This window comes from Equus caballus, chromosome 8, assembly GCF_041296265.1.
Source record: "Equus caballus isolate H_3958 breed thoroughbred chromosome 8, TB-T2T, whole genome shotgun sequence".
Lineage (NCBI taxonomy): Eukaryota > Metazoa > Chordata > Mammalia > Perissodactyla > Equidae > Equus > Equus caballus.
In genome coordinates, this window is record NC_091691.1 from 90689202 (window position 1) to 90715533 (window position 26332).

Below are 26332 nucleotides of genomic sequence, written 5' to 3' on the forward strand. Positions count from 1 at the left end.
CTTAAATTTATAAAACATACATATAAAATATTCAGAATATGTTTTACATCCAGAGTTATTTTTAAATTTTACCAGAAGTCCCATGGAAAAAAATCATAAAATTTTATTTTTGATCTTGTAAAAGGAGTGGTGCCACAAATAATGAGATTTGATTGATGTACCCCATATTTCATCCAAAGCTCAATACTATTTTAGGAATTGCATGGGAAGAGTTGTCAAACGAGAAAGTATACTCAGCCTTCCTTAGGTTAAGTTTGCACAGGTAAAATAACTAAAGTGATTTTAATGTAAGTGTTTAATGTAAGTTTTTCAGAAATTAAAGACTGTGTAAAAGGCTCTGCAGATTTGTCTACAATCCTACTGCCCAAAATATGTTTTTATCCTAGGGTAAACATCTATTAAACTTTTACGAAATAGTTATATGCTGTACTCAATAGATGATTTTGCTTTATTACATTCTCATATTATTGGTTATTGTAATAAATCCAGCACAGTCATTAAGCCTTTGTCATTTATAAATAATTCTATTTTATTCTGATGCTTCCTGGAAGCCTTTGCACTATTTATGTCTTCAACAAAGAGAATTTTGGAGCCTCACGAAAAGGACTGTACTAAGTATTTTAAATGACTTATAGGTTAAAGAATAGCATTTTTGGTACAAGTTTCTGATTCCTGTGTTGACATCATTGAGAAAATTTCAGACCATACCAGCGGAATATGATTAATGGTGCTTTTATGCTTTATTTTTAATAGATAAGTGAGGAAACCCTTTTTTCTGTCTTCTTAATCAAGCTCTCATCCTTAATTTAGGAGAGTCTGCTTCTGTAAATTGAAATAAAACGTTTGAAAAATGGTATTTGATTTTCACTGATCTCCCCACCTCAATTTGGAAATGTGTATAAGTCTATTTTACTTTTGTAGCAATGTAATTATTTGCATAGGGTCAATAAGAAATTTGTTCTTTCTGCCAGAATGTAATTAGATAAATTGGTGGTGCAGTCAAGGCCACAGCTGCAGTGCCACATTTGTGGATGATTCTTATTTAAATAAGTGTGTCAAGCTATTAAGAAAAAAATGTTGACTTTATAGGTGTGGCCGATGCTTATAAAGCATTCCTGGGAAAACAGGCGTGGAACCTAACTTACAGGACTACAGTCTCACAGAATAGTAAGGAAGGTCACATCCTGTCAGGCCACGGACCTTAGGAAATGTTGAGAGTCTCAAGAATTAAGAACTTACCCACATTTATATATAGTGCAAATAAAATTCAACGAGGAGAGTTTCATTATCTTAATTTCTTAGCCACAGGATAGCAAATAATAGAGACTTTTAAAAGTCTGAAATTCCTTATGAAAACTTCTGTATATAGCTTCATTCTCAGGCCTTAGTAGTTAGTCAATATTGCGCAGCTATTGACTTGAAAAGTAAACCAAGGAGACACATAAAGTTATTCAACTTTTGCTGCACCTATGGAAGTAATGAGACCAAACCTAACGAGACTTGTCATTCTGTGATTATTAGTAATCCTTGGGGACTATGATCACAAAGGAAAATTTGTCAAATATGTGGAAATGTAGTAAAAGTATAGTGGACGTCCTTTCACTGGAGTGCTGGTGTTCTTCTTTGATTTCATTCATCAGAATTTTCCTCATGTAGATCTTGTACATATTTTGTTTGATTTATACCTAAATACTTCATTTTTAGATTCTAATGTAAATGGTGTTGTGTTTTTAATTTCAAATTCCACTTGTTTATTGCCGATACCTATGTTTTTAAGCTTTTAGCATACTATCCTGATTCTATTTCATAATATACATATTGCTCATCCAAATTGCCATTTTGTAACTCTTCTGACCTTTACATTTTCTAAGTTCATCTGCTTTCATATCTGTCTATACTCTTCCACCCAATGGTCTGAGTTTCTTAATTATTTTACATACATTTAATATTAAATTAGCTCATCAATATACTTCAAAAGAAAATAAATAATTTTTCATTGTCTCTTTTAAAATTTAACAACGCATTTACCTTTTGTGAGAATTGAAGTACGTTGACAGTGTTCACCATGATCTATAAGGATTTGCCCTTTTTACTTCAGAACAGCTATTTCATCTTCCCTAATGATGTGTCAACATTATTATATGTGAATCTAGAATCATAAACTTGTAGGACAAAAGATAAAGAGCAAACATCCTTTCTAAATCAGCAAAACTTCATATAACAATTTACACAATTTTCTTATTCGAGACATTTCAAAAGTTTTCTTTATTAGGAGAACTATAATCCAAATAGAAATAATGTTATGCTTTTGGACTTTGGGAAGCGTGGAAGCTAATTTTAACTGAAAAAATCATATCACAAAATAAATGTTAGAATGAGCTGAATGTCGACACATCATTAAGGAAGATACATCAATTAAAAAAAAGCAAAAATCACATCATCATCTGAGTATATATGGACAAAGCATTTGACAAACATCCAACACCTTTTCAACATAAAAACACTCGACATATTAGAATTAGAAGAAAATTACTTCAACATAATGTCAAAAATCCAGAAATAGTAGAATTAAAGCCACCAAATCAACAAATAGTGTTTAGTAAGAGTTTACTGTGCATAAAAGAACAGTTCAACTCAGAGCTTTCAGAAATAAAAACTGATATGAAGCTCAGGAGTATGAAGTTACAGGATGGCTTATAAAGTGCAAATGAAGTTGTTACAACAATTTGTTATTACATTGAGGGGTTCCAGGTGGCAGGGAATTGGTTAAAAGTGGTTATCTCATGCCATTTTTAAGAAGATGACTTAAGTTTCTTTTATGAATGTCAGAGACATTTAGAAGAAATAACCTGTTTCTTCCATTTTATTTATATAAGAGTTTGCAAACAATTGTTATACACTCAGAATGGAAAAGATAGCCTAGTTAAATAAATTACCAAAACTCAGTAGCAAGTTAACAATCAAGTTGGGTCTACAAAATATAGTTTTATACCTTATTCAACCATTTTCTTTCTTTTCACTTTCACTTACTTTCGTGAAATAAGCTAGATTTAGTTTTGCTTATGTGGCTCAAATGTTTTTGTCTGCTCGGCGAATTTTCAAGTTTGGTCTCCATTTTTGTATTTAATTTTAACAGTAATAAAGCCCGTCTATGAAAAACGTACAGCTAACATCATAGTCAATGGTGAAAGACTGAAAGCTTTTCCTCTAAGATCAGGAAAAAAGCAAGGATGCCCACTTAACTACTTCAATTCAACATAGTACTGGAAGTCTCACCCAGAATGTTTAGGAGAGAGACAGACAGAGAGAGAGAGAGAGAGAGAGAGAAATGGCATCCAAATTGGAAAGGAAAGTTTTTCGTAGATGCTAACATCATACTTAGTGATGAAAGACTAGACGCCCTCCCTCTAAGATCAGGAGCAAGACAGGTGTATCTACTGCTGTGGCCACTTTTATTCCGCAGTGTACTGGAGGTTCTAGTCAAGGCACCCAGAGAAGAAGAAGAAATAAAAGGCATCTAGATTGGAAAGGAGGTAAATTGTCTCTTTTCTCAGATGACAGTCTTCTATATAGAAAATCCTAAGGAATATAATTTTAAAAATATTGGAATTAATAATCAAGTTTAGCAAGGTTGCAGGGTATAAGATTAATAGACAAAAATCGATTGTATTTCTGTACACTTGCAAGTAACAATCTGTAAATGAAGTTAAGAAAGCATTCCCATTTATAACATCATTATGAAAGTGTAGCCTCATGTCTGGTATGCCACCAGGCTAATGCCCCTTTTGAGAGATTTCTGAACTAACCGTTTTACCCTAATGCTACATGTCAGCCATGTTAAACTACTTTCAATGCAAAACTATTGCTTGTGTTAAGTTTTCTTGCACATGCTCTTAACCCTGCCTGGAACATTCTGGCTGTCACTCTTACCCCAATATTTGTTTTATTTTCTGCACAACTATTTTTCCTGAGTTTTATCTGATCATCTAGGTTAGGCTGACTTTCCCCCTGTTTCTACAACTTTTACATGCAATGTTTTAATGTTTTAATTATTTTTTTACTTCTTTGCATCTCTAACTTGACGTACATTTCATAAAAATTTAAACCCAGTATTTTGTTTGGCATTGTATCTTCCCTGCCTCTTTCATTGCCTGGCATAGAGTAAGTGTGTGGAAATCATTTTGAAATTAATTACTATAATACTATATAAGTCTCTACAAATATATCTCAGCTATTAAAATGCTTAATTCATTTATTGAGTCTTCTATTTATTTTTCTAGAAAAAAATGATTTCTCTTTATGTCATAATCAATTGTGTTTACAGTTCGAGTTTTGGGCCTGGTCTGTAAAATGTGCTCAATCTGTATGTGGTGACTACACTGATGAATGGATGAATTTCAATGGCAGCATCGATGTTATGTAGCTTACTGTTTAAAATTCCAGTAGATGGAATACAAGTCCTGGCTCCATAAATTAATGATTATGTCACTTTGGAAAAATTGTTTGCTTTCTTTATAACTTGGTCACCATAAAAATGAGTATAAATTAGGAAAGTAAACTATTATTATGAGGATAAAATGAGATAATGCATTAAGCGTTTCAGACAGTGCATCATACCTAATTAGTACTCATTAATTGTGAACTATTATTAGAGAAATCAAATTTTTAGAAACAACATTAAGACTAAAGGAAGAAGACAACAGCTAATATTTAATAACAGGAAAAAATGTTCTTAATCCATGCATAGAAAGCAACTTTTGATTATTTGTGAACTCTCTGCTAATAAGTTTTTATGTTACTTGACTAATTGGTTCTTCCCTACACAGGTTAAATTTCTCATTAGTATGGAAAACAATCTCATTAAAAATTAATAATGTGTGCAGTTTAAAAAATATGTACTTCACTGATAAATGGCAACTTTTATTGAAAATTGGATTATTTGTTTACATTCAATGTATTACTTTCATCCAAAAACCATCAGATAAATAAGATTGAAAGTACCCTCAGTAAGATTTGCAAATGAGGATGTCTATTGGTTTGTGATGGGATTTATTTTTTTTAGAAAGAAATGTATAAGTTTAAATGTCAATGAGTCAAGGTAAATCTATGGCAATTTGAAGAAAATCAACTCAATATTTTCAGTTAATGAAATGAAAATAGTTTAGAATGAGTCCAATTGACAAAGACATATTTTACCAATTAGTAAATGCATTACAGGTAGAAATGATTATTCAGCACAGTTTTGAATGTGGCCCGAAGCAAATGTTAGGGTCATAGCTTAATATACAGAAATATGTGGTGTGTAGTTGGAACACTTACATAATTGACCTTGATTATAATCATCCCTCTAAATCTAATCTCATTTTAAAACTTTCCTAATGAATAGATGGGGGAATTTGAAAACAATTTTCTTTGTTATTTATAGTCCTCAAATCGATGCTTTGTAATTTTTGATTATTAGGGCTCCTTTCAGCTCTTAATCAGGAATGAGGCATTTATTGATATTATAAGTTTAGAAATTCAGTAACTACAAGTAATGTTATGCAGATGCCTTGTCTAATTCTCACAGTTCAAGTGCAATATGCTTATTTTGAGAAGGAGTAGTGTTCAGAAGAATACAGAATTGGGAGGTAAAAAGTCTAAAGATTATGTCCCAGCTCCCATGTCTTCTAAGGGAAAGCTCTTGGAGAAATCTGTTATTATTTATAAACTTATAATTTTTAAATAACCTCAATGTCCCTTACATAAAATTGGAATCATATTTTTATTTTATTTTTTGTGGTAAGATTTAAATAGCCAAACACGCGCAAATTCTAGTACACAGAAATGTTAGGTAACTTTGAATGGTTCTTCTGTCACAAAACTCTGAATAACAAATAACCATTGGAGAGAATGCAGTGAGATATGACAGACCCCTTGGGCAGGTGTACGACCTTTACATGAGATCTCTGAATGACTGAAGGTGGTGCCCAGAACACCTAGTTAGACAAAAGTGGTTTTATGAGTCTGAGGAGCCTTAGAAACAGCATGAGGCTGGCTTTTCTCTCTTATTTAGTCTTACAATTCTGGATTTTGAAACATTTTTTAGACTGTTTAGTGCATTTATATTTTATCTAAATATTGATAGGTTTAGGTTAAAGTTGACCGTTTTGCTATTTATTTTCTATTTTTCCCATGTATTCCTTATACCTTTATTCTTCCTTCCTCCCTTCTTTTGGGTAAATTGAGTATGCTTTTTACTGTTATATATCATTCCCACAATTGACTTTTTAGATATTTTTCTGTGTGTTAAATTTTTAACTCAAATTTACCATATGCATCTTTGAATTACAACAATATCCTGCCAAACAGTAAACAGTTTTACAGGCATTATAAGAAACATCACACTTCAAAGCTAAAAACACACAGAATTTATAAGTAAAAGTGTGGAGAAGATGTATCACGTGTATGCTTTTCATAGTTGCTTTGAAACTCGTGTCTACTGATTCCAATATGTGGGCTATCTGGGCATCTGCTTCTGATGCCTGTGATTCTCTTCAGTATGAGTCACATTTCTGGCTTCTGTTTGTGTTTCATATTTTTTAAATTATATTTTGGACATTGGTTATAGAGGCAGAGCAGAGTTTGAAATAAATATTATTTGCCCTCTGTCAGGAGGCTACCATAGGGATCAGAGGCAATTGTTTCTCTCACTGAGTTAGGTCTGGGCTCTGTTGTGCATCAAGTTAGCTTCAGTTTACCGCAGCTTCAAATGTTTTGAAGGCAGGATCAGGACTTTTCATCAACACAGTGCTAACAAATAGCCAAAGAGCTGTTTGTGCTTCACAGTGTGTCACCAGTTTTCAAATAATAGCTTCTCTCTCTGCTTTACAGCCCAGATGTAACTTTCGCTCTTCTTTGCTGCCTTCTGCCCAGCCTTCAGCAGGATCCTACCTGGAACTCAGGATCATCATCTCAGCTCACAGGGGCTGGATATGTTTATGAAGAAAATCAGCTGGTTTCTTTTACTCCACCTGTGGAGATTTCCTTCTCTGGTCATCCTTCCTCCAGCAATGAAATCAGCCCTGAGAGCTCTTTTCTACTAGGAAGAGCTCATTTATTTTGAGAATTTAGTTTACTTAGCTTTCTTGTGTCTTTAACCAACTTGTTCTCATTGTTACGAGTGAAGTGTCAGTCTTACATTTTTTATATCTTAAAGAGCAGATTTGGCCCTCCCATTTCATTTTTGGAAATATCTAAAATGAGAAGAAAAATCACAAAAGTTAATATTGAAATATTCTTATCTTATTTTTATATTAATATTCATTGCAAAGTTAGTGCCTGCACATAGTATAAAATTCTATGACTATAAAATACCCACTTAATTCTAGCATAAGATACAGCAGTTTGTTCCAATATAGCTCCATTCCCTCCCCCTCCTTTGTGTTATTATCAGATATGTTACCTCTCTCTCTCTCTCACGCTATAATAAAACATACAGTGCTGTGTTTCAATTGTTGTTTTATGTAATTTTATTTTTTAAAGAAATCAATACAAGAAAAGAGAACATATATTTATGCAGTCTTTTCGTATTATTATTTCTGCTGCTGTTTGGTTCTTTCTATGGATTTGAATTACTCTCAGGTATTATTTAGTTTAAAACTGAAGGACTTCTTGTTGTATTTCTTGTAAAGCAGATATCCTAATAATTAATTATCAGTTTTTCTTTATCTGAAAAGGTCCTAGTCCACTTTCATTTTTGAAAGATATCTTCAATGGACATAGAATTCTTGGTAGATGGCTTGTTCCTTTCAGGATTTTGGGTATGTTATTCTATTGTCTACTGGTATCCAATGTTTCTGTTAAGAAGTAGTTAAATGTCTTGTTTCCAATTAACTGAACTGGATTGATGATTCTTTTGTTTTTTCTTTCTGTTTTCAAAATTTATCTTTTGACTTCAGCAATTTATGATATGTTGAAATGTGGATCTCTCAGTTTTTATCCTATTTGGGTTATTTTTTGAATGTATTAGATGTAAGATTAAACATTTTTCATCAAATCTAAGAAGCTTTGACCATTACTTTTTTTTTTTTTTAAAGATTTTATTTTTTCCTTTTTCTCCCCAAAGCCCCCTGGTACATAGTTGTGTATTCTTCGTTGTGGGTTCTTCTAGTTGTGGCATGTGGGACGCTGCCTCAGCGTGGTCCGATGAGCAGCGCCATGTCCGCGCCCAGGATTCGAACTAACGAAACACTGGGCTGCCTGCAGCGGAGCGCGCGAACTTAACCACTTGGCCACGGGGCCAGCCCCCTGACCATTACTTTTTAAATACAGTTTTTGTTCCTTTCTTTATCTCCTCTCCAACTGATACTTTCATTACTTGGGTGGGCGTAGCCTTGATATTGTCTCAAAGATCTCTCATACTCTGTTAATTTTTCTTCAATCTTTTTTCCCCTCCCCTCTGTTATTCAGATTGGATAATTTTTATTGTATTATCTTTAAATTCACTGTTCTTTCTTCTTTCATTTCAAATCTTCTATAGAAAGTAAGTTTCTTAAATTTTAGTGAATTTTTTATTTTAGTTTTCACATTTATTTTTTCTGGGAAAGATTTGCCTTGAGCTCATATCTGTTGCCAATCTTCCTCTTTTTTTCCCCCCTCTCCAAAGGCCCAGTACAATGTTGTATATTCTAGTTTTAAATCCTTCTAGTTCTTCTATGTGAGCCTCCACCACAGCATGGCTGCTGAAAGGCGAGTGGTGTGGTTCCAGGCCTGGGAACCAAATCTGAGAAGCTGAAGTGGAATGCACTGACCTTTAAGCACTGGGCCATCAGGTCTGGCCCTAGTTTTCATAATTTTTAATTCTAGAATTTACATTTTTCTCTTTTTATAATTTATATTTCTCTATGAATATTCTCCACTTGTTGAAATGTTGGATTCAATGTTTACTTACATCTTTAGTTAGAGTTTTATTTAATTCTTTGAATATATTAATAACTCTTTTGTAGTTTTTTTCCTGCTAAATTCAACATCTGGTCCCATTTAGAGTGAGCTTACATTTACTTTTTATTATTCCTGAGTATGGATCACTCTTTCCTACATATTCATATGTCTCCTAATATTTGTTGGAAACTGGAGTTTTAGAATATATAGTCCAGAATCTTATATTCTACTTTCCCTCTGAGGTTTTTAAAAATTTTCTTTATTCATTTTTAATAGTTTTCCTGGACTAAAACTCTGAGATCTCTCTCCCTCATGTCCTGGAGCTGCTGCTATCTCTGATTTTCATTGTAGTGGTTATTGTTGTGCTTTTGTTTGTTTTGTTTCATCTTCATCCTGGCTTGCTAGGGATTGTCTCCATGTCTGTACATTTAGCAAACAGTCAATGATTAGAACTGAGTTTGTAAGGCTTCCACCCTCTCTCAATTCATTTGGAAGTGGATTGAGAAGTGCATTTAAAGTGCAACCAGTTTTCCAATGTGGCTTGGCCTTATTGTGTCCTCCCTTTGCAAGTGTATACTTTACCAGTTAGCCAGGAACATGTGGAGACCTTGTCTAACCCTCCTAAGAAGCTCTCATTTGTAAGATCTCCCTAACAAATTTCTAGGTTGTCTGTTACTTAACTCAGTCAGGACCTTCATCTCAGGCTAGGGTTGTAAGTGCTCCCCATAGTTTACTACCATATTGCTATTATTGACAATGCTGTTGGGGAAAATTTTCACCCTCTATTTTACGCTAACAACCTCTCTGTCAACCAAGTCTCTGATTTTCATGACCATCCCCCTCTGCTAAAAACTATCATTTTTGCTACTTAGGTAGGGGTTGGAAAGGTGGGAGCAGGCCTTAGCAAGAAAGCTTAAGATACTTGCTTTTTTTTTAGATTGGCACCTGAGCTAACATCTGTTGCCAATCTTCTTTGTTTTCTTCTTCTTATTATTCTTCCCAAATCCTCCCAGTACATAATCGTATATTCTAGTGGTAGGTCCTTATGGTTGTGCTATATGGGACGCTGCCTCAGCATGGCTTGTGAGCAGTACCATGTCCCCGCCCAGGATCCGAACCGGTGAAACCCTGGGCCACTGAAGCCAGGTGCGCAAACTTAACCACTCAGTCATGGAACCAGCCCCTAGATACTTGCTTTTCTTAACCAAAAATAGAGATTTTTTTCATGAATAAATCTTCCCAATTTGTTTTCCAAAGCACTATAATTTTTCTTTGGTAATTTTGTCAACTTTTACGTTCGTTTTGGGAAAGAGAATTTTCGGACATCTTTCCTTCTCAATAAATGAATTCCCTCATTGTTTTTGCAAACATCTATTTATTACTTATATGTGCCAGACACCAGTATCAAAGTGATATGTGTATATGTGCATATATTGCTCTTTCACATATTGCTATCTTTTTTAAGTTTCAGAAATGTAGGATATAGTGATGCCCTTGGCATAAAGAGTGTGACTTTTAGATGACAATGGGAACATTTGGATATTGTTTATTCCTTGATCAGAGTTAACATTTGCTCTTTGATAAGACACTTGAATCTTATTTGTGATGGAAATATGTCAAATACATAACAATGAATCGGGAATAAAATTTTTGTTCTTCAATGACTTTTAGAGATGATGTTAATAACCATTTTTTATCTTGATATTTTATAAATAAGTAAACTAAAACTCAGAGATAGATCAAATTTTCCAGTATATACAGATAATTAAATGAACCATCATGAGTTTCCATGATACTCAAATTCCCTTTCAGAGTTTTTTTCTAAAAATGAAAACATTAATTCTTAAACATTTAAAATAAAAAAAAATAAATAAGTAATTTACTAAAGAATACCTGACTACTATAACCTTTCACATTTCTTTGTGAAAATTTTACTAAAATCTGATTTGTAAGGCTTGCAATAATAAAATATCAGGATATGCTACAGAAAATTTCTTTGTTTAAATTTTTATTTTTTAACATTTCTAAGTCAAATGATGTTAACATTGATTATTTATTTGAATAATTTTTTAAGTAAAAAACTTTAAATGAATCAAAAAAATCAATCGTAGTTTCAGTTACTATCTATAGCAAAGCACTCCTTTTTGAAGGGTATTTCTATGTTTGTATGTAAATGTTTGTGTCTGTATGTCTATGTATATAGAAATTTATCTTTAATAAATATATTTTTATAATTTAAGAATTATTGTTAATAATGCTTATATTTTGATACTGGAAAATAAATATAGTTATCTGTGATACATTTCAGGTAGCGTAACAGACAAACTAATATATATTCACCATGTGGGATGAAGACATCCAGTCAGTTTGGTTTCTGTAGGCTTTATTGCTATATATGCCCAAATCCACTTCAAACCACATAGGCCCTGTGACTCTAGTGTTAATACTTTCAGAATTACTTAAATGTCGTCTTAAAAGCAAGAAAAATCTGGCTACTGTCATGTGAATGGTGTCACCATGGAAACCCTAGCATTTACCTTGTTCAGTAGAACTGTCTAAATTGTGGGCCAGCAACTTGTGAAACACAGACTTCAAAGTGACAAAAACATATGTTTCTTTATATATCGAGAAATCTAGGTTTGTTTTGCTGTAGCGTCAGTAACAAATAATAAAATATACAATAAAGTCTGCTGGAAGTTACTTTATCTACAGAGTAGTTGTAGGATCTTGTGTCTGTACAGCAATTACAATTCAAATTTCCCTGGCGCTGTGACTGGGGGGACGTTCTTCACTCATGTTCTCTAGAAATCCGTACTACAATGATTAGGCAAAGGATGCATACTAAGAAAAGCACTGCTTCCAGTTTTCAATCTTTAAATGACGTTTGCACTTAGAACTACCCATAAATTTTAAATGCAGTGCCACAATTTACTTACTTGAATTACTTAATAATAACTATCAAGAATTTCAATCAACCAAAAATTATTTTATATTACTTCTAAATTGTAAAGGATAGCTCAGTTCTCTCAAAGGATGCCTCATCGTTTTGTGTATATTATGCAAATGAGAGTAATAATGTGCAAGGTACTGGGATTGTTTTACTCAACCTCTTTATAGAAGCTGAAAAAAATTTAGACTCTATTTTATCAATTCCCTTACTAATAAGGTTCTGGATATGAATTGAGGTCTACCAATTAGATGCATTTGCAGAGATTTAGAAGACAGAACTGAAGAGCAGAGGTGATCGTTCTGGGACTCATGGCAGTTGTCATTGTCTACTAAACTCATGCATTTCCGTCAGCAGTTTCTAATGTTCATTCTGGATAAAGATCATATCCTGGATTTGATGAGACAGTCGCTACAGAGATAACCTCTTCTTATAACTTATGATGCTTGGGATTGTAGCTTTGGGTGTATGTTTCCCAGCCTGGTAGTGTTGAGATTACATTGGCGTAAGATCTGAGAGACAGCACTATGGAGTTCTAGGAATAATTCTAAGGTACATGGACTAGAGCATGATTTTCCAACTTTTATAAGCTCCATACTCTGTATTACATTTCTTTCTGACTGAGTCACCTAGCAGAGTTTTTATTTCCTCTATTGGATTCAGATTAACAGTATCTAATTGTAAACTATTAATTTAACTATCCCTTAATGAAAATGCGAAATGCAAAAATAAACTATCTTTAGAGTTCATAGCTTAAAGATTACATTGACATAGAAAATTAATGTTTTTTTCTCTTGGAAAGCATTTTTTATTTAAACTTTTATGTAAGGATCAATTTTAGTGGTCTTTATTTCCCAGTCAAAATATTTCATATTACAAATGTAGGTATTTTTATATGCTTACCAGCAGGAAGAAATCTTCACAAATGAAGAATAGCAAATAAGTAATCTTTTGAATTGCACTTACAATGTCTTCAGGGGAAAATGCTAGACAGCAAATGTATTTTAACCACATATCACTTATTAATTATATCATAATGCTTAGAAAAAATCAAAATTCTAATTCCAAATGTCTGTCTAGTCATCTAATATTGATCCTTTTTGTTACACAGTATCTATATAAAACTTTATTAATTTGTAAATAAGTATATAATCTAAATAGTAATAGATTTAGAAAATTATATTTGAGAAATATTTGAGTTCTAAAAGGAAAGAAAATATACAATAAAATTTGTCCATCAGATTATCAGTTTTAAATCCCAAGTGTGGAATTGTTCTCTAGTACTACCCGATACTCGAGTCTCCATGCTTTGAAACGCATTCATGTTTCACTCTTAAATCACATATCAGGTATACTGGAAATTACTATTTAAGAGCATTCAATTCTTCTCACTCCTATACTTAACCAGGCCTAGAAAGATGATATTCAAAATTTTGCTATAATATAGTCTTTATATATCTTGTTATATATCTTACTGCCTAGTAACATGACTGTCATCTTTGTTTTTTTTTGAGGAAGATTAGCCCTGAGCTAACATCCACTGCCAATCCTCCTCTTTTTTTGCTGAGGAAGACTGGCCCTGAGCTAACACCTGTGGCCATCTTCCTCTATTTTATATGTGGGATGCCTGCCACCACATGGCATGACAAGCGGTGCATAGGTCTGCACCTGGGATCCCAACCAGCAAATCCTGGGCCGTGGAAGTGGAATGTGCAAACTTAACCACTGAACCACCAGGCTAGTCCTGTGACTGTCATCTTTTAAATAACTTCCAGGGCTTCCTCCACCTTCCACTTCAAACTATGTAATTCTAGAATTCTGGGTTTAAATTTCTTTACAAATTATATCTACTGCTTAATTTCTGTAGGCGTTCCCAAATAGCATACCACTGACAAACACCAGAAGTTTGATGTATAAGACCCACTGTACTTTTTCTAGTCAATATATATCAATGAAATTGGATAGTAGAACTCACGTATTAAAGAAAGAAGATAAAGAATAGCAGTGTGGATTAGAAGAGAATGGTCAATGATTGGGATAGATCCTAGATTTTATGTTTTGAGCAGTAACGTGAGTACACCTGATATCTCTAATGGTCTAATGTGATTTTAAAAAAAATAGCTTCCTTTTAAAAACTGAATTAACATATTGTGTTTTCTTTCAAATCTTGAATATTAGACAAGTGAGTAATATATCTTAAAAAATTCTGGCAGTCTGGGGCCAGCCCAGTGGCACAGTGGGTACGTTTGCACATTCCGCTTCAGTGGCTTGGGGTTTGCCATTTGGGATCCCAGGTGGGGATCTACACACTGCTTGTCAAGCCTTGCTGTGACAGGTGTCCCACATATAAAGTGGAGGAAGATGGGCACAGATGTTAGCTCAGGGCCAGTCTTCCTCAGCAAAAAGAGGAATATTGGCAGCAGATGTTAGCTCAGAGCTAATCTTCCTCAAAAAAATTCTGGCAGTGCTTTCAAGTTAACCACTTACCCAGCTTCAAAGTGAAGCCAAATAAAATAAAATTCTAGTGTTCCACTATTATTGACCCATAATGCAGCATGCATATTATTAATTATATCAATTATTTTGTTTAAAATTTATACCTCTGGTTATTTTTATAGCATCTATCATATTAATATAGGCATGGATACATGGATGAATATATTTAATATTTACTTATTTTCTATAACACCAAAAAAATATGAAGGCATAAGTTTTATCTTATTTAACAAGCTTTATCCAAAGTTCCTTTTAGGCTTATCCCATAAATAGATGAAGGAATAAATAAATAATAAATGTTTATATCTTCTATATACAAGATATTGTACTAAATCCTATGGATATAATATGAGCAAAGTAGATAATCCCTGATCCCACAAATGTTGACTCAAATGAAGGTGGCCACTCTGTAAACTGAAAATCCTCTATTTGTAATTCCCCCCACTAATTGAGAAGTACAAAATGATATTCGATACTTATGCTTCTGGGAAAATGGAGTAAAGTGGATCAGTTTATCCTTCTGTCTGAACAAACTAAAATAAGAAATTTTTTTCAATATATTGGAAAACAGGGAATGACAGACAGTAATAATCCCTTGGAGATGGGAAACAAATATGGTGAGTCCTATTATGACTCAAACCCACAGCCTTCACAGAGTTCCTGGTCTATGGAGGGGATGTGAAACTGCTTGGGGTGAGGAGAATGAGCTGAAAGACAGATGAAAATGGAGTACTAGAGAGGAGAGAGCTGAAAAGAAGGAAAAATTCTGAGAACCGTGTAGGGTCCTCCACAAGTATGCAGCAGAGTACTGACTGGTGTGTTCATGCAGAAAATACCTCAAGTTGGGAAAGAATCATCTGAGGGCGTTAAAAGTGCTCAGTCTCACACCAGGCATGGACTAGAACCTGTTCCCACCAGGCAGACAAGATATTCGCAGAATTCAGACATTGGCTCTAGTACTCAGAAGAGTCTTGCGTCAGTAGTGGGGAGTAATTTGGCCTTAAGACAAATAGTGCACTGGTCCAACTTAAAATATCCTAAAGCAAGATCTAAGAGGATCAAACTCCTTTTATTGATGGACTGTATCCCAGAAAAAGGCTCAAAAAGATAGATAAATAGGTAAGAATACAAAAAGATCTAATTGTATCTAAAGTAAAATTCACAATGTATCATCCAAAGATTACTAGGCATGTGAAGACCAGAAAAATACAACCTATAGTTAGGGGAAAAAATCAACCAATCAGGGACCGGCCCGGTGGCACAGCAGTTAAGTGCATGCCTTGCGTTTCTTGGCGGCCGGGGTTCACCAGTTCAGATCCCAGGTGCTGACATGGCACGGCTTGGCAAGCCATGCTGTGGCAGGTGTCCCACATATAAAGTAGAGGAAGATGGGCACGGATGTTAGCTCAGGGCCAGTCTTCCTCAGAAAAAAGAGGAGGATTGGCAGTAGTTAGCTCAGGGCTAATCTTCCTCAAAAAAAAAAAAAATCAACTAATCAAAATTGAAACAAAACCTTCACAGATGTTCAAATAGTATAGTAAATGAAAACAACTATCATAGCAGTATTCCTGATGTTCAAAACATAAACAAACACATGCAACATATAAAACAGAGTCAAAGTGAAATTCCAGAGATAAAAACTACAATATTTGAGATTAATAATACACTGGTTGGAATTAACAGCAGAACTGATTTTGTAGACAAAAAGATAAGTGAATTCGAAGGCATAGGAATGAAAAAAAGACAAAGAAAAAGTAACTTACAAAATGCAAAGAGTATCAGTAAGCTGTGGGAAAACTTCAAGAGCTGCAATATGTGTGCAAATAGAGTCCCTGAAGGAGAGGAGAGTATGGAGAGGACAGCAAAAAAATATTTGAGAAAATAGTGGCCAGACATTTTTCTGATTTGATGCAAACTCTAAACTTACAGATCCACGAAGTTCCACACTCTCCAATCACAAAAAGCCTGAAGAAATTTAAACAGACTCATATCAAATCAAGTTGCTCAAAAGCTGTGAAAAAGAGAAAATCTTTGCAGCACAGACAAAAGACATGCCACTTACAGAACAAAGAAAAAAGTATAGATTTATTATTGGAAAGAACACAAGTGAGAAGAGAGTGGAGCAATATCTTCAAAGTAAAAAAGAAAAATCTATCATCCTAGAATTCTGTATCTGAATGAAAGAGTTATATATCAGAAGGAAAAAAGCCTCTGTCAGCCGAGAATTCTATGTCCAACGAAACTATCATTTAAAATTGAAGGTGCAATAAAGACATATAAGACTGATAGCATTCATCCTCAACAAACCCACATCATAAGAAATGTTGCATGCAGTCCTTTAGGCAGAAGGAACCTGACATGATATATCAGTAGGGATCAATATAAAGAGTGTTGGAAAAAGTAAATGCATGGTTGAAGATAAAACATTTCTTTCCTAGGTAAATATTTTAAAAAGATAATTGACCAAGCACAATAATAACAATATATTGTCAAGATTATAATATACTTATAAGTAAACTATATAACCATCGCACCATTAAGTATGTTAGGGAAAAAACAAAAGTCAAATATTTCAAAATTCTTATACCATATGTGAAGTGTTATAATATCACTTGATGGTAGACCATGATAAGTTAAAAAAATATATTAAACACTAAAGCAATCACTAAAATGACAGAATAGTTATATTTGATAGTCAAATAAACAAAATGTAATTGTTAAATACATTCAAATAATTCAACAGAAGGTAGAAAATAGTAATAAAAGGAGCAAAGAACAGATGGAACAGATAAAAAACAGCAAAATGATGCACTTAAACCTAACTATATGAATAATCACATTAAATATAAATGGTCTCAACATCCTAATTTAAAGAACAGAGAAGGTTAGATGGGGTATAGAGGTGAGGAGGATTAGACTTAACTATATGCTGCTTATGGAAACTCACTTTAAATATAAAGACACAGATAGTTTGAATTAAAAGAATGGGAAAGATATTCTATACCAATACTCATAAAACAAAGCTGAGTGGTATTACTATCAGGCAAAGTAGTTTCCAGAGCAAAGACTGTTGTTAGAGATAAAGAAGACAATTTCATAATGATTAAGGGGTCAAATGCATCAAGAGAAAATAATAAACCCTAATATTCTTGCACCTAAATATACTGCTTCAAAATACATGAAGCAAAAACAGGTCTTCAATGAGAAACCGACAAATCCACATTTGTAGATGAAGGTTTCAGTACCTTTCTTTCAGTAATTGATAGCGAAGCCTCCAGTAATTATAGTTAGAATCTTTTACACACTTCTCTAAGAAATAGTGAAATTTCTAGTATTAGTGAACAAAACTGGTAGACAGAAAATTAGCAAGGAGACAGAAGTACTGAGCATCATGAACCAACAGTACCGAATTGACATTTATAGAATGTTCTATGAGGCCAGCATCACTCTGACACCAAAATCAGACAAAGATTTTACAGGAAAAGAAAACTACAGATTAGTAACTGACAGAAAATAGATGCAAACATTATGAACAAATTTTATTTAATATGTGCAACACTGAAAAGTACAAAATATTACTGAGAAAAATGAAAGACGTAAATAAATGGAGAGATATGCCTTGTTCATGTGTTGGAAGACAATGTTGTAAAGACACCACTTCCCTCCAAATTATGCTTTAGCAGAGGTCAGTAAACTTTTCTGTATAAGTTCAAAGAGTAAATATTTCGGGTTTTGCCAATTATAGAATCTCTATCATAATTCGTCTCTGCCTCAGTAGCAATGAAATAGTCACAGACAACATGTAAGTGATTGTCATGGCAGTACTTCAATGAAACTTTACTTACAAAAACAGGCAACTGAGATAGTTTGGCTAGAGGGCTGTAGTTTGTTGATCCACAGATTCAACAAAATACAAATTAAACTTTCAGCAGGCATTGTTGATGAAATTGACAAGCTAATTCTAAAATTAATTTGGAAATTCAAAGAACCCGGAAGAGCCAAAACAACTCTGAAAAGCCACAAAGATGACGATCTATTACTACTTCATTTCAAGACGTGTAATGAAACTTTAGTAATCAAGCTCCTTACAAAACTCAGTCAATCATGGTAGACAAATAGAAAAACGGAACCGAAAAGAGGTAAAAGGTTCTGGCCACCAATTTCAATGTGTGGGTGGGAGATTTTTCCACATACCAACAAGCAGTTTTCAACACCAGGTGAGTGCCCTACAATTCAGCTCAATTCTCACGCTATCTACCTGGAGATGGCATCAGATTCCACAGGTTAAAGTGCTCAGTCCCACAAGGCTGCACACTCCACACACAGTTTAGATGCCACTCACAAGCCCGGGCTATCACCTATATTCACTTACTAGATTATCAGTTTCTTATAAAAGGATATAACTCAAGAACAGCCAGATGGACGAGATGCCTAGGGTAAGATATATGGAAAGGGGGCAGAGCTTCCATGCTCTCTCCCAGAGAGATCTCCACGTGTTCACCAACCCTTTTGTGTTTTTACAGAGGCTTTATTACATAGGCATGATTGATTAAATCATCTGCCATTGGTAATTAATTCAACCTCCAGCCCCTCTCCCTTTCCTGGAAGTCTGGGGGCATGGGTCTAAAAGTTTCAACCTTCTAATCACATGGTTAGTTCCTCTGGCAACCAGCCCCCATCCTTCAGTGTGGGTCAAAATTCACCTCATTAACATAACATCTTTGCAGCTTTCATCCAAAGGTTTTGGAGCTCTGTGCCAGACACAAGGACAATGACCAAATACATATTTCTTATTACAAATCACAATAGAGTTGTCTTAGTCTATTCAAGCTGCTATAACAAAAATACCGTAAACTAGGTAGCATATAAACAACAGAAATTTATTTCTTCTGGTTCAGGAGGCTGCGAAGTACAAGATCAAGGTGCTGGCAGATTAGGTGTTTGCTGAGAGCTTGCTTCCTGGTTCATAGAAGGCAGTCTTGTTCCTATAACCTGACATGGTGGAAGAGTTGTGGGATCTCTGGGGTCTCTTTTACAATCCCAGTAATAAAGTTTCCACTCTCAAGAACAAATCAACTCCTCAAAGCCTCACTTCCAAATACCATCACAGCGGAGATTGGGTTTCAAAATATGAATTTAGAAGACACAAACATTCAGTCTATAGCATGGGTCTGTGAATATAAATGCATGTATATGGACAACGGATGTTTGAAAAGTAGCCAAAGGCAATTCAGTGAAGAAAGAATAGTCTTTCGAACAAGTGTTGCTGAAACAATTGGATTTCCATATATAAAAAATAAACTTGTATCCATACCTTGAACCATTTACAAAAAATTAATTCAAAATGTCTTATAGACTTAAAACAAAAGAAAGCAAAGTAAAATAAAGGAAAATTTCAGAAGTAAGCATAGAAGACAATCTTTGTGACATTGAGTTAGACAAATAATTTTTAGATATAACAAAAACATAAGTTATAAAAGAAAAATTCTAAATTGGAATTTATGAAAGTAAAAATAACAAACTTCTGTTCTCTGAAAGACACTATTAGGAAGATAAAAAGACAAACCGCAGACTGGAGTACATTCATATATCTGATTGCAATTCATATATCTGATTGCAATTCATATATCTGAGAGGGAGGTTGTATTCAGAATACGTAATGAAACTCAGCAATCAATAATAAGAAAACTAAACAGCCCAATATAAAATGGGCAAAATATTTGAACAACTATTTCACAAAAGAAAATATACAAGTGATAAGTAAATGAAGAGATATGCAATATCATTAGTCCTTGAGGAAATACAAATTACAACCACAAGGAGACACCATTATTTGCCTATTAGAGTGGCTAAAATTAAACTAAATCATAAAAAGTGTTGTTGAGATAGTAGATGGTCTAGATGTCTCATCCACTGCCAGCGGAAATGTAAAATGGTAGAACCACTTGGGAAAACAGTTTGTCAGCTTCTTAAAAAGTTAAACATGCGCTTACCATGTATAGGAACCATTCCATTCCTAGGTACTTATCCAAGAGAAAAGAAAACATACAGGAATGTTCATAGCAGCTATATCTGTTATAAACAAACAAATCAAATCCAGATATTCATGGACAGATAAATGGATTAAAACTGAGGTATATCTATACAATGAAATATTATTCAGCTATAAAAATGAATGTACACAACATGAATAAATTTCAAAATAAGTATACAGAGTGAAAGATGCCAGACAAAACGTGTACAAGGTGTAGAATTCAATTATTTAAACTACTAGAAAATTCAGTGTAACCTATAGTCACAAAAGCAGCTCAGAGGGTGCCTTGTGGGGGTTCAGGATAGCTGAGAAGAAAGCAGGATAAATGGGTTCCAGGAAACTTTGGAAGGTGAAAGAAATGTCTTTTTATCTTGTTTGTGGTGATGGTTTCTGGTTGTACATATATTGTGTCAAAACTTATCCAATTTTCCATTTTAAATATGTGTAGTTTACTGCATGTCATTTATACCTCAATAGAACAGTTGAAAATGATACGTGAACAAAATAAGTAACATCTCACATGATCAGAGGACAAGGAATATATTAGAAGTAAATGCAAAGACAGAGCTAAACTTAGACATAAAACATGAATATAGGATAGACAAGCAAAGTAGGGTGAAGTTAACATGCAAAAGTAGTAAACGAAGTTGTCTGAGAGTCAGCTGATGTGGACTGGTTTTGATGCCGGTCCTGGTATTCGTTCTCCTACATTAAACCCAGCATATACGAGGTTAAAACCAAAGCACTCTTTCCCTGCTTACTCCCTGGCTCCCTGGCTCGGGAATCCACTATCCACCATGGAGACAGACACAGACAAGGACAGCCACCTGGATTCCTCATCATCTGCTCCTCCCAGGGCTGAATGCAGGCTGGTGGGAAAGCTCTGACCAGCAAGGCCACTGACCCCCTGCCTCTCTACAAGGAGCCACATTCCTCACAAACCTTTAAAACTCTTCGCCTGCCCTCTTTTGGGGAGACAGAGGAAATGAAACAAATTTAGGGCTCACTCTCATCTCTCGGCTGATGTTATCCAAAATAACAACCTTTTCTTGCCATAAGACTGGCCTTCTAATTTTTATCTCGTCCCTCTTGTGTGCTGGTAAAGAACCTATGTTTATAGGCGGTAACAGTTTGCTGTATTGGACTACGTGCTTCTGAGTAGGCCAGTACTCTATTTGATTGGTCAGTGTCCTTGCAGTTACATATGCTTAATATTTTCTCCATCAGCCCTGCTTCAGGAAGCACTTGAAAAGCACCAGGCGAAGGACAATATGTCAGATTTCAATAACAAAAACAAATTCATTTAATTAATCAAATATTTATTGAATGTCCATATTGCCAAGTAACATGTGGCGTAAATGTTGCAAAGCGTGACAGACATGCTTTCTTTCATCACATAACTCAGGGATTGCTATTGAACAGAGCAGGGACTGGAAGATATGAGTGTCCTGAAACAAGGCTGGAGGACCACGTTCTTAAGTTATTCGAGATGTTTTTGAATATCTAGTATTTTACATCCCTGTGATTAATCAAGTTTGGAGAAGCCCACATCCCTATTTAAGACTTACAGAGTTTAAGATGTATCATATTCGTGAATAGCCCTATGGAGGGTGACTGCAACTTAGAAGATACATCGATGCCACAGCAAAGCACACTGCCAGTAGAAAATCCTTTGTTTTCAAGTACGTTGATGATATGCCTTGAGCTGTTCGGTAATTGCGTGATTTCAGAATTGTTTTTCACTGACATGACCGAATCTTTCTGAAGTAATGCTTAATAGACAGAAAGTTGAAAAGTGTGGCAGCCCTGAAAAAAGATATTTTACAAGTAATTACCAGAATGAGTCACCATTTCGGATGGTGAGCAGCATCGATTTTTAGACCCTTGAAGGATTTAAGTTTTTTCTTTTATCTTACCTGAAAACCTTCAATAAAGAAATGGTGCTGACTATTTAATCATAAGCCTTAAAGGCAATGTCATGTGGGAAAAATGATTCCTTACCTTTCTTTCAAAATGTATTTGAAAAATGTGGGGCTGGAGACAAATAAACTTGTAATACCTTTTAAACTATGTTAAGATATCAACAACATCTTAGGGTGGAAATGTTTTATATTATTTTTAAAATCATAGATAGATATATAGATAGATCAATGTCAAAATTAAGAACGAGCTATACACAACAATTTTAATCTGTTATTAACGTTTTCTTTAAATTTTGTAACTACTTTCAAATGATTGATAAAGCCAGGAAACCCAATCCACAGAATAGAATAAACTTCTTGCAATGACTTGCCTCTAGTTTCATTTCCTGAACTACGTCTTCTTATGGTGTATTCTTTATGATGATAGACAGAGGTCAGGGGCAAGCTCTCCAACTCTCAAGTCTGATAGAAATCATGATAAAATAGGCTATTAATATTTTTTCTAATTAGTATATTTAAGATTACAATTCATGTTTTATACAAAAAACCTGAAATATTTTTTTTCTTTTTCACTTTACTCAAAGCAGTAGTTTATCCATCTCTGTGTGCATGTATGTGTGTGTCTGTGTGTGTATTTTTGGTGTATCTATCAACTAGGTAATCAGCAAATGCTAATGTGTTTAGCCCTTATGGACTTCTTGGTAGTGTTGCCTTGAAGAAAGCTCTTTACTCCCCCCGGCCCCGAGGAAGGTTAGCCCTGAGCTAACTACTGCCAGTCCTCCTCTTTTTGCTGAGGAAGCCTGGCCCTGAGCTAACATCATGCCCATCTTCCTCTACTTTGTATGTGGGACGCCTACCACATTATGGCTTTTGCCAAGCGGTGCGCCATGTCCCTACCCGGGATCTGAACCGGCGAACCCCAGGCCACCAAGAAGTGGAACGTGCGAACTTAACCGCTGTGCCACCGGGCCGGCCCCTGAAGAAAGCTCTTTATTCAATTAACAAACACTTCTTGCACAGTCCTAGATGCCAGGCATTATGTTATAACTGGAATATTGACAAATATTGACAAATGTAGAGAAAGTCTCTCTCCCAAGGGAACTTGCTGGATGTGTTTTGTGGTGAAAAAAAAAAAAGAACTAAAGAACTGACATCAATTTTCTTCAATAATTCTCCCTTAACTCACTCATGCGTGAGTGTTCATAACTCCACGGAAAAAATGGGGGCATAAATAGTACATCTGTACTCTCATCTCGGTAATTACATGTACAGACGATTCGCTAGTCATGGTACATCCCTCCCCTTGATAGTATTTATGAGTGCCTTTACTGTTTCCTAGCTCTGTGAGCTTGTTTATTTAACTTTCTGGGTTTAGTATTTTTTTGTGAAATAGGGATAATAAGACAATCCAAATCAAAGGGTAGTTGTGAACATTAAATAAAGTAATTTATGTAAAGCACTTAGAATAATTCCTGGTGTGTATATCACTAAATGTCAGATATTTTAATTTTATTATTAAATGTAAGCAAAGTATCATTTTTCAATGTTATTTCAAATGTAAACAAAAACAGTGTCTGCTATTGAATACTGACATTTTTATATTTATAAACATATCCCAAATAAACACTATAAATATTCAAATGCCTCTTTTATAGGCGTCCCTCCTATGTGATAGCACTCATCATTCCTCTAACAATCAAAGAGACTTTCTGAAGTCCTATACCACTACCCATCATTAAAGCTACCTTGTAATTATGTAATAATTTGCATTGTCCCCATGACTTTTCTTTTTCTATGTCCTGTTGTTACTTTTTGTGCCTGTTTTTGTGTTCTGTTTTCCTCACTGAATTTTGTCACTTAAAAGCAAGGAATGGTCTTATTCTTTTCTATCCTCCTAATACAAATAAATCTATTAACTAGTTAAACATTTCTGGGTTTTATTTTTAATAATTTTTAACTGTGACTGTTTCTGGGAAGAAACTATATATTATGATAAAAACATGAGTGTTTTATAGGAGACATTTATCTTTCGTTCAATTTGAAAAACAACTGAAAAATAATGTTGATCCAACGTATGAGTTATTTTGTTTTCACAATGACCTGGAAGAGAGTTGCTATTTTCTAAATTTTACACGTGAGGAGCTTGAGACCCACAGAGGTGAAGTATTTTGCTCATTATAGCACAGTAGACAGTGTAAGGGTTCGGGGTCAAAAAGATTTCTCTGACTTCAAAGCTTAAAACATCAATTAAAAAAATCTCAAAAAATGTATAATTGGCTTTATTGATTTTTAGATCTCCATTTCCTTAAGCTTTCCCTTTTTTATTTCAAGAAACATTTTGTCATACAAATATTGAAAATCATATTCAAATTTTATAGAAAGTAGCAGTGAAATGTTTGTACTCTGTTTCTGTTTTTTAAAGGATTAGCCCTCCTTCTACTCTTGCTGGAGAGAAATACCTATGTTAAGTACCCTTATATTTTACCATGGAAAGATTGATTCAAACAAATAAGCAAACAAGAATGTCTGAAATTCCATTAGCAAAAGGCTTTCAACAATGTGAGTTCAGTCAAGCTTATAATTTTTTTCCTCACACATCTTTGTTAAATTCTATTTCTGATCAGAGAGTCATGTCTTCATTGCATGGCCTAAAATTAACTGCGTGAAACCAAACTCAGTTACCAAAAGTTAAATATAAAATAAAAAAGAAACTCAGAAAGAGTAAGGTGAAGAATAAACTTCACTTTCACGTGCAGATTGTTAAGTTATTTTCTAATAGAAACTTTTGATAGAATATTGGTCATTTAGCAGATGTTTTTAATGAAATTATGAAACTACACATGGAATAATTTCCTATAACTTTTGTTTTCTGTGATTGCTTTCTAAATTTGAAATTTTTTTGGAGCTCTATATCTTCAACTATGACTCATAAATGTCGTTTTATATATCTCCAATATAGCGCTTAGAACACACCATAATTATATAGTCGAGCATGCTCATCTTCAACTAAAATTTGAACACCTAGGTAGCAGGAGAAATCAGTCGTTATTCATCATGAAATCTCAGATTCTTAAATCACAGTGCATTGAAGAACTTTCCAGGCTTAAGTAAAGCTGCCACCACTACATTCTCTCTCTTCATCCTACCGCTGCCTCACAAAGCTACTCCATATTCCCTGATAAACTGCACTCATTCATTCTTCTGTGTTTCATATACACATTTTCCTTAGGAATTAAATCTCTGCCTCACTCACCTTTCTTCTTTTTCTGGCAAAATCATATTTATCTTTAAGATTAATTTTATATACTGTATTAGTTATGACTTTATAATATACATAGGATTATACCTCTATCATAAATTTGGTTTATTTCAAGGTGAATATTAAATTATGCTTCTTTGTTTCTATTTATGCCTTTTTCCCTCCCAATATCTTGTTTTTCTACTATTTACCCACTCTTTTCCATCCTAACTAGTTGTTTTGGGCCCGTCAGTTTCATCATCCCATCTTTTTTTTTGTTGCATCATGCAGTATATGAACCAAGAGTGGGGAATCATGCTCTGTGCAGCCTGGAGTGTTTGAACTCACTGTTTGATTGCCCTGATATTGATATCTGGATGCTAGGAAAGAGTAATTTTCTCTTTCTGGAATAGCTGGATGAGGAATAATGTCATTTTGCTCTGTTGTCAGTCTTGCCTTCTGGCTGGTGAGAATCTACAGGAAAATAAAGCCAAGTGACGGTAAGAAGAGCCAGATGATAAAGCCTAATTGCCATTGTCTGTACTGCCACATCCAGCCATTCTTGAATCTATACTCTTCTTTGGACTTCACAATTTTGTAAAATACAATGTTTCCTTTTCAATCAGGTTAACTAGAGTTGGATTTCTATGGTTTTCAACAAATTGTGTGCCCTGACAAACAGAAACAATTAACCAGAGTGAAGTGAAATAAATGGACATGGAACAAAATGTAGCAAGAACCATTACTGCGGTGGCATGCAAGTTTACAAATGG

At 34.3% G+C, this 26332-nt stretch overlaps 1 long non-coding RNA gene across 3 annotated transcripts in view; it reads right to left on the reverse strand.

Annotated features, from left to right (window-relative positions):
• Nucleotides 1-5761: 5761 nt before the first annotated feature.
• Nucleotides 5762-26332, reverse strand: part of LOC106780951 (uncharacterized) — a 46245-nt gene continuing 25674 nt past the window's right edge. For 2 of the 3 annotated variants that reach the window (XR_011421144.1, XR_001377394.3), the window contains exons 3-4: nucleotides 22693-22783; nucleotides 21698-22205 (exon numbers count right to left, since the gene is read on the reverse strand). This is a non-coding gene — a long non-coding RNA (uncharacterized lncRNA). Of the gene's footprint in view, nucleotides 7236-21697; nucleotides 22206-22692; nucleotides 22784-26332 lie in introns of those variants that run through there. The other variant, XR_011421145.1, reaches the window with a different exon arrangement.